At 38.2% G+C, this 9,607-nt stretch overlaps 1 long non-coding RNA gene across 1 annotated transcript; it reads left to right on the forward strand.

Annotated features, from left to right (window-relative positions):
• Positions 1-2,468: 2,468 nt before the first annotated feature.
• On the forward strand, positions 2,469-8,339 carry LOC116546111. The gene is made up of 3 exons (XR_004266594.1): positions 2,469-2,479; positions 5,384-5,388; positions 8,257-8,339. It is a non-coding gene; the product is annotated as an uncharacterized LOC116546111 (long non-coding RNA).
• Positions 8,340-9,607: the final 1,268 nt, after the last annotated feature.

Consider the following 9,607-nt stretch of genomic DNA (forward strand, 5'->3'; position numbering starts at 1 on the left):
AAAAATATTCAGGCATGAGTAACAAGAGCTGTCCTCTTCCTCTTTCCCCTGCTCCCTATTCCACTCCAGCCATCTCAAAAGATGTCTGTGTTTGTGTTGTGATCCTTTATGTGCAGATCGGGATAACAGGTAGAGCTGAAAAATAGACAAAATTTAAGTCAGGTGCCGAATTGATTTACATTAGCAATGGAATTAACCACTCCAGAGGAAAATAACATATTCAGAGGTCAAAGGGAGGATGAAAGTGGGGTCTAAAAGTCTCTTGAGGTTCAACACAATGTTGTGTATCTTTTTGACTTGCCCGTAATAGCACCGTCCCTGGATCTGGGTAAGTAATCACTGAATAAATGGTGTTAATCTTACAATCTTTGGGAGCTATTGAAAGATTCAAGGTTGGGAGAACGGAAGCACAAGATTTGTGCTTCAGAAAGATCACTGTTGCAGAACTCTGGAATCTGTAGAGCTCTATACCAAGGATCTAGAACTCAGATTCCTTGTATCTTTCATAAATGGTGTTTGGTTTCAATGTCAATTATTTTGTCCTCTTAGAGTTCTGAATCTTTATAGAAAAACAGCAGACAAACTGAAATTTAGAGACATTTAACAAGATGCCTGATAATACTCCTCAAAACTATCAAGGTCATCAAAAACGAGAAAAGGCAGAGAAAACTATCAGAGGCTCGATGAGGCTGGGAAGACACAACTTCTAAAGTAATGTGATATCTTGGGTAAGATCTTGGAAAAGGAAAAGGACATCAGGGAAAAACTAGTGAAATCTGAGTACGTTGTAGAGCATAGTTAATAATAATGTGTCAATTCTGGTTCCTTAGCTGTGACAAATGTGTCACAGTCAATTACGATGTTAGCAATAGGGGAAGTGGGATGAGGGAATACAAGAACCCTCTATCTGTGCATTCTGTAAATCTAAAACTATTATAAAATATAAATGTTTATTTTTTTAAAGTTTCAGGAAAAACGATTTTTTTACTCCCTTTAAATAAAACCCCACTTTCCTGCCTTACTAAATGTTTTAAACATACTTGAGACTTTCTTTAACTTTTGAGGACTTATCTAAAACTCAGGGACATCATTCTATTAAGAGGCACTTTACAGGATTGTATAACTGTGATGTGAAGCAGAGGCCTCTAAACTTTTGAATTTCAAAGACGAGTGAAAGTTCAGAAAAAAACTAGGAATCCACCAGGGCGTTGCATATCATTCGTTGTGTCAAATAAGACTAATACTTTTTTAGAAAGATTACCATTCTATTATTGCCAACACATTATAAAAGACCATTTTAACAACTCAAAATGAAAAGAATAAAAATAAGAATAAAGAAAAGCCATTTTCACTGAATGTTATAATTATGAAAAACTTCTACATAGTTCTTATATATTTTAGTTTGCTTCAGACTGGCCAAAACTATTTCCTAGGCATTGACTAGATTTGGGAACCACTGGATAAGGGATGTGACTGAATCTGTACTGAACACAAAGAAGTCACTGGAAGGGCCTTTTGTTTCGTTCTGTTTTTAATAAAAATTGCTGATATCCTTGATTTAGCTCTTTTATTGATTAAAAAAAGAGTTGATTTTGGAGCCAATAGATTTGCATTTTCTGCTTAGAACATCAAATCAGAGTTTACTGCTGGCTTTTTCATTTGCTAGTTGTAAGGTCTTGCTCAATTAGCTTACTCTCTTTAACTTTTCTTTGTCTTCAACTACAAAGTAGGGATGATAATGCTATGGCAGGCAAGCTCTAAAGTGGGCCCCAAAGGTCCTGCTTCTGATTTTCATGTATAATCCACTCTTTCGAGTGTGGGTTGGATCCAGTGATTCACTCCTACCAAATACAATATGGCGAAAGTAATGAGATATCACTTCTAAGATTAGGTTGCAAAGGGACCTCCCAACTTAAAAGCTTGCTTCACTTCCTTGCTCACTCACTATGAGGGAAGCCAGCTGTGAGCTGCCTTATGGAGGGGACCACATGGCAATAAACTGAGGGAGACCTCAGCTAGGTTAGGATCTGAGGCCTTCCCACAGCTATGTTATGAGCCTAGAAGACAATTTTCCCCCAGTCAAACTTTTAGATGAGACCACAGCCCAGACCAACAGCAGGACTGAAACCTCCTGAGAGATCTTGACGCAGATGTCCAGGTAAGCCACAACCAGATCCCTGACCCATAAACATTTTGAAGTAATGAATATTTGTTGTTTTAAGCTGCTAACTTTGTGTGCAATGTGTTATATGGCAATAGATAAGGAAGGCATATGCTTTTGCAAAATTGTTGTGAAGGATGAAAGGGAAAATGGGCTTAATAAGATTCTATGTGCCAATGAACTCAAATATATGAAGAAGGGAGCACCATGGCTGGCTCATAAAATGCAGTCTACAAATGTTAGATTCCCCTCCATTCTCCTCTCAAAAGAGAATAATAATACCTGCTTTATTGTGAAAAATGTTTTGAAAACTATAATGTACTGGGCAATTATAATACATGCAGCAATGTAAGGTATGATTGTGATAGTAAATAAAAGATTGTTACTGTAAAAGCTGTTTCCAGTGTACATTGGTTGACTCAGAAGAAAGGCAAAATTTCTTATGAAGAAAGCAGCTGTTTTGTTCAAGGAGGGAGGGAGACTAAATAAGCAGGTATGATTATGAAAGAGAAGAAAATTTTAATGGGAGCCAGAATTCAAAGCAGGAGGTGACTCTGATAATGTGTCACCCCTGGGAAGTGTTGGCAATCTTGGGAAGGTGTGGGCTTTTCATAACATAGGAGATGGGGCTTCGTATTATTTAATGTGTACGTGAAAAAAAAAGAAAAAAAACCTGTCCCTAGAAAGGTGGAGGGCCTGGAACGTATGAGCTGGACATACATGGTTTATACACTGTGTACAGGACAGTGACTCAGCCCCAGAATAAAGCTTAGAATTGAGTCTGGGGACAGAATCCAAACTGCAGGCATAAAGCAAATTATTCTATTAACACTTAAGAAACGTGGTCTTTCCCAAAGCCTGGAGGACAATCAGGTTTTTACTACATCCTCATTTTATTTATTCTTATTAATTCTTAATACTATGAGTTAAAATTAGTTAATTAATCTTCTTAATCAGTTGTTAATGAGATACAAAAGAGATGTGTGATCTACTAATCAGAAAATTAAGTCAGCAGTAAGTTGGAATTTTCCATAACTTATGTCATTTTAATAAACCATCATAGTTTCTTCGATTCCTTTTTTTTCTTTTTCTTCTTTTTGGTATACATATTTTAAAAAAACTGAGAATCCAGAAGAGTTCAGAGATTAAGACGCTTATATAAACGCCTTCAGTGTTTTGTCCTGAGATGTGGCTATATCTCTCCTTTATTTAACTCTTTCACAAGCCTCAGGACAACATCTCAGCTGCTGGGTACAGCACTGAAGACATTTATGATCTGTCCCCGGCTGTCTCTCCAATCTCATTTCCCACCCAGCACTTACTCCTCCTACAACACACTCCAGCAACACCAAACTGCTAGAGTTCCAGAACTCACCCTGCTGTTTCAGACTTCTCTGCCCGTAATTTGCCACCCACTTCATCCTTAAGAACTCAGCTCCAAGGTCACCTGCATGGGGAAGCATCCTCTATCACCATCAGTCCTTTCTCCTAGCCCCTGCTCTCCTGGGTTTTCTGTTTCCATAACTGCACTTATGTGTCAGAATGTGGGATGTTTAGAGCCACCACTAACTGGCTGTGTGACCTTGGGCAAGTTACTTAACTATTCTGCCCTCTAATTGCTCGCTTGCAAAATGAGGACAATACTAGTGCCTATGACATAGCTTTATTATGAGGATTCAATGAATTAATACTTGTAAAGCACTTAGAACAGTGCCTGCCACAGTCTCAGTGCTCAGTAAATGTTAGTTATGATTTTTATTAAAATTCTTACTTTACTTATCTTTCTGTTTGTTGATTTGATTCTGAGCTCCTTGAAATTAAGGACATTACAATGCCCAGCACAAAGTAGAATCTGAACATACATTTCATGCTAATTAAAGTTTTAATTTAGGTAAAATACGTGTGTGTATGTATATACGTATTTTTTTAATTAAAAACTTCTTTACCTATGCATACCTTAGTGAATTGTGAGCTAATAATGCCCAGAGGTTATACACTTGAACTGAATTTGTTTTTTGATATTCCATGGGCATCTATAGATAATAATAATAAAATTCTACTTTTGTTTAAAAACAAACTCCAAAATACAATGCCCACAGTCCATGGAGAAGCAAACAAGGTAAACCTTATATTTTCCTTCATGTGAACAAAATACCAATTTAATTTGCACCTACATGAAGAGGTTTTTAAAAAAAAAAATTAAAAGCAGAATATGGCATTAAGGAAGAATAATTAAACGCATCTGAAACTCAGGACATAAAAACAGAGGAAGAGTTTTGTAATAAAAACAGCCTGGCCAGATCCCCTCCCTCTTCCTCTAGGTTTAAAAATGGTGGTACCTGGAAGACAGAGGGAGCTTTTCTTTTAGCACATCCCTGAAGGCTCTGAGTGTGGATTTTGACCTTGAGAGTCTCTATCTCTTCTTAATGCACAAAGTAGATGTTGTCACAGAATTAGCTTTGACTCCCAAGAAGAAAGATGTCACAGAATTGGCTTTGATCACTTGGGAGGTTTGGTTTCTCTCATCTTCCTTCTCCTTGCCTCTCTCTTAGAGAAACACTATGAGGCTTGTTCTCTCCTCCCTCCCTTTCTACCTCCTTCCCTCTCTCCCTTCCTTCCTTCCTTCCTTCCTTCCTTCCTTCCTTCCTTCCTTCCTTCCTTCCTTCCTTCTTTCTTTCCTTTCTTCATTCCTTTCTGCCCCTCTCTCTCTCCCTCCTTCCCTTTCTCCCTTCCTTTCTTCCTCCCCCTTTTCCTCCCTCCCCCCCTTCCTTCCTATCTTTTTTATATATATTTTTGGACTATACTTCTGAGAGAAACATTTCCTAGAATCTCACTGAACCAGCTAACCGAATGCCAGCAACGATTAGCGGAGGCCAACATCTCCAGGAGAGAACGCCAACCTTTTTCCTGTCTCTGGTGAGCTTCCTTGGTCACCCCCACTCCCCCTCCTACTTTTAGGTCATCAATATCTCTTTATTCCCTAGATCCTTCCTCTCTGCTGCCAAGCAGGCTCATATCTCATATCTGTCTATCTTTGGTTTTCTTTTCCTTTTGAGACAGGATTTCACTCTGTCACCCAGGCTGGAGTACAGTGATGTGATCTTGGCTCATTGTGTCCTCTGCCTCCCAGGCTCAGGTGATCCTCAGGCCTCAGCCTCCTAAGTAGCTGGGGCTACAGGAGCGGGCCACCACGCACAGCTTATTTTTGTATTTTGTATAGAGATGGGGTCTCACGATGTTGCCCAGGCTGGCTTCAAACTCCTGGGCTCAAACCGGGCCTTCCAAAGAGCTGGGATTCAGGCGTGAGTCACTGCACCTGACCACATCTCCCTGTCTTAAAAGAAATAAATAACAGCTTCACTTGTCTACCTCCTCAAGCTACCGTACTATTCTTTTGTTCTTTCAGAGCTGAATTTCTTAATGATGTCACGGACTACTTTTGTCTTCCTCACTACATATTTAATCCAAAACTCCCTAACCTTCACTGCTCCACTAAAACGGCCATTTAGAACAGCTATTCTTAAATTTTGGGGAAGGTTCAAAATCCCTTTGGGAATATTATAGATCATCTGACTGTAGGTGGGCAGGAGGGCGTAAATTTTTTTTGCATACAAAATTTTGCATGTAATCATAGGGATTAAAAAACTTCCTGAAGTTTATCCAAGGAGACCTTAAGAACCAAAGATTAAGACCCTTTGCTCTAAATGGTCACAAGAATCTTTTAACCGTCTCCATTTCCACTCTTAAAAGGTTTAGGGGAAGAGCAAGCACTTTGGATTAACACTTAGCACCTGGGTTCAAATCCTTCCACTTGATAACTGAATGACCTTGGCCAAGTTACTTAGTATCTCTGACCATCAATTTCCTCACCTGTAAAATGAGGAAGAAGCTATCTAGCTCCAAGTGTGTTGTGGGTAATCCATGCACTGACATGTGAAAAATATCTGAGATTATACTTTACACCTATGAGGCACTGGATCAACGAAACTCTTCAGCCTCCTTCAGGCTGCTTATAATATACTGTTTTCTTTCAAGCTTTCTGACTGCTCCATCTTTGTTTAATTCATTGGCTCTGTCTTCTACTGCTGCCCTGCCAGGTTAGGTGCTTCCCACGGTTCACCATGTAGCTGGACTTTCACACCCACCCTTTTCCCCAGAGTATGTTCTCATCACCAGTTCTTCACCTCTTATCTCAGCACAAGCCAAACCTCTGCCCTGGTCTTTTTATCTCCATTTCTCATTGCAATAGCATATTTCCACCATGACTGAAATTCCGTACATCAAAAACCAAACTTACCCCTTGAAGCCTTCCAAAATGGGGTCTTCCCTCTTGGCTTTCCTCTGTTTCCCCATCATTCCCCCAGCATCCCAGCCCTCTGGGATCCTCAGCATGTTTTCCATCTCCTCTGCCCACCTCACTTCATAAGCAGCCAGTGGCTAGAGTCCCTTTGTGACTTTTTTGTGGCATCTCTTTCCTTTCATTCTCATTTCCACTGCCACTGTCACCACACACTAGAGCTTCTAGTAGCTTCCCTCTTCATTCCTCCCTCCAATCCCTCCTGAATAACACTACAAAGATAATCTTCCTCAAATGCCACTTGCTCTCCTGCCTCACCACTGCTCTGTACCAAGAAGTTCCCCATTTCCTGCTGCTTCAACCCCGGTTCCTTTACCATTTCCCATTCCTCCAAACTCAACACCATTACCAATTGGGTTGGGGAGTAAAATGATTAGTAAAATTGGCCACAAACTTTATTAACATGCTTACGTTCAAGCACTCTCTAGAAATTGCTGTGTGTCCTGTGGAGAAAATATAGACGTGTTCCCCAAAAGAGTGTGAGAGCGGGGCAATTTAAAAATCAGTTTGCTTTAACAACAACTAATGTCATTCACACAATGAAAACACAATTGAGGTTTTGGAAAAATTTAAATGACAGAAGCATATTGTGGTTTGCCATGATGAATGCCAGCTGGCATTGGTATTATTCACCAAGGAAGGACAACATTGGCACCAAAGGCATAGACCCATGCACAAATCCACTCTCCAGATTACAGCATGTGTTTTGAGATTCTGGAGGCTACTCTATTCTGTGGCTGCCTTTTCCACAATGGGGGTCCTGCCTGGCACAAAAGCAGTCCTCGGCAGAAACCTGTGTGGATTCAAAGAACCACCAAAGAGAACAGAGAAGTGGGAGTTTTGAATAAAAGCATCAGTCTAAGCATATATTCTTCATGCATTTTAGAACATCTGGGGAGTGCAGCCACATCATTTCCCTGCGGACCTGTCTCAGGTGCCATGTCCTTCACATGACCTTAGCTGACCTCTCCAGGCCTCTCTGAATTCATAATACTTATTACAGAACCCAGAGGTTTTGCAAACTTCCTCTATTCACAGAGTCCTAAGTGTCTCTCTCTCTTTTCCATGGGATCTATATGCCAAAAGAAATGCCTAGTTTCATTACTAAGTAGTTATGTCCAAACAACTTAATAAGTAGTCATGTTCTAAAATCTTAGCAGCTGTTTTTTAAAAAAAATAGTGCATGTAAATGGAAAGAAAGCTCATGATCCTATAGCTGGAAAACACTAAAGACTCCACCAAAATCCTCTTAGATTTGATAAATGAATCAGTAAGTTTCAGCATACAAAATCAGCATACAAAAATTAGGAGCATTTCTATATACTACTAACAATCAAGCTGAGAATGAGATCAAGAAAGGCAATCCCATTTACAATAGCTACCAAAAAAAATAAAATGCCTAAGAATATACTGTATTAACTAAGGAGATGAACGATGTCTACAAGAAAAACTATAAAGCACTGTTTAAAAAAGTTAAAGATGACACAAATGAATGGAAAAATACCCCATGCTCAGGGATCAGAAAAATCAATATCATTGAAATGATTCTGTTGCCCAAAGCAATCTACAGAGTCAGTGCAATGCCTATCAAGACACAAACATAATTTTTCACAGAATTAGAAGAAACAATTCTAAAATTCATATGGGACCAAAAAAGAGCCCAAACAGCCAAAGCAATTCTAAGCAAAAAGACAAAGCTGGAGGCATTACATTAGCTTATTTCAAATGGTACTGCAAGGGTACAGTAGCCAAAGCAGCATGGCACTAGTATAAAAATAGACACATAAATCAATGGAACAGAATAGAGAACCCAGAAATAAGGTTACAAGTCTACAGTCAACTGATCTTTGACAAAGTCAACAAAAACATACACTGGGGAAAAGAAGCTCTTTCCAATGAATGGTGCTGGGAAAATCAGATTGCCATATGCAGAAGAATGAATTTGGACCCCTTTCTTACACTGTATGCAAAAATCACTCAAGATCAATTAAAGACTTAAATGTAGGACCTGAAACTATAAAAATACTAAAAGAAACCCAAGGGAAATCTCTCCTGGACGTTGGCCTAGGCAAAGAATTCCTAAGACCTCAAAGAACAAGCAACCAAACCAAAAATAGACAAATGTGACTTAATTAAACTGAAAACTTCTGCACAGCAAAAGGTATATATCGACAGAGTGAACAGATAGCCTACAGAATGGGAGAAAATACTTACCAACTATGCCGCCAGTGGGGACTAATATCCAGAATTTACAAGGAACTCTAACAACTCAACAACAAAAATGACAGGTAATCCCATTTAAAAGTGGGTAAAGGACATGAACATTTTCAAAAGAAGACTTACAAATGGCCGACAAAAATATGAAAAAATACTCAATGACAGTAATCATCAGAGAAATGCAAATGAAAACCACAATGAGGTATCATCTCACACCAGGCAGAATGGCAATTATTTAAATATTTAAGATGTTGGCAAGAATGTAGAGAAAAGAGAATGCCTGTAGCTGAGGGTGGGAATGTATATATCGCCTCTATGGAAAACAGTATGGAGATTTTTCAAATAACTAAAAACAGAAACTTCTATTTTGTCCAGCAATCTCACTATTGGATGCCTACTCAAAGGGGAAAGAAATCATCGTATTAAAAAGAGACTTACCCTTGTATGTTTAGCACAGCACTACTCATAAGAGCAAAGATATGGAATCAATGTAACTGTCCATCAGTGGATGACTGGATAAATATATATATACAGCCACATCACATTTTATATATCATTAATCATTACATATGTAATTAATTATATACATGTGTATATATATAATTAATTATATACATGTATATAATTTTATATATAATTAATTATATATATGTATACAATTGTATGTATATAATTAATTTTATATATGCAAAAAATATATAATGATATATACATTATATATATAATTAATTATATATAATGATTATATATAAAATGTGATGTGGCTGTATATTATATTTTTATATATACATTCTAGATATATGTGTGTGTGTATACACACAATGAAATACTATTCAGCCATTAAAAAAATGAAATTATGTATTTTGCGATAA

The sequence above is a fragment of the Sapajus apella genome, unplaced genomic scaffold (assembly GCF_009761245.1).
Source record: "Sapajus apella isolate SASKATOON/1434 unplaced genomic scaffold, GSC_monkey_1.0 scaffold5, whole genome shotgun sequence".
NCBI lineage: Eukaryota > Metazoa > Chordata > Mammalia > Primates > Cebidae > Sapajus > Sapajus apella.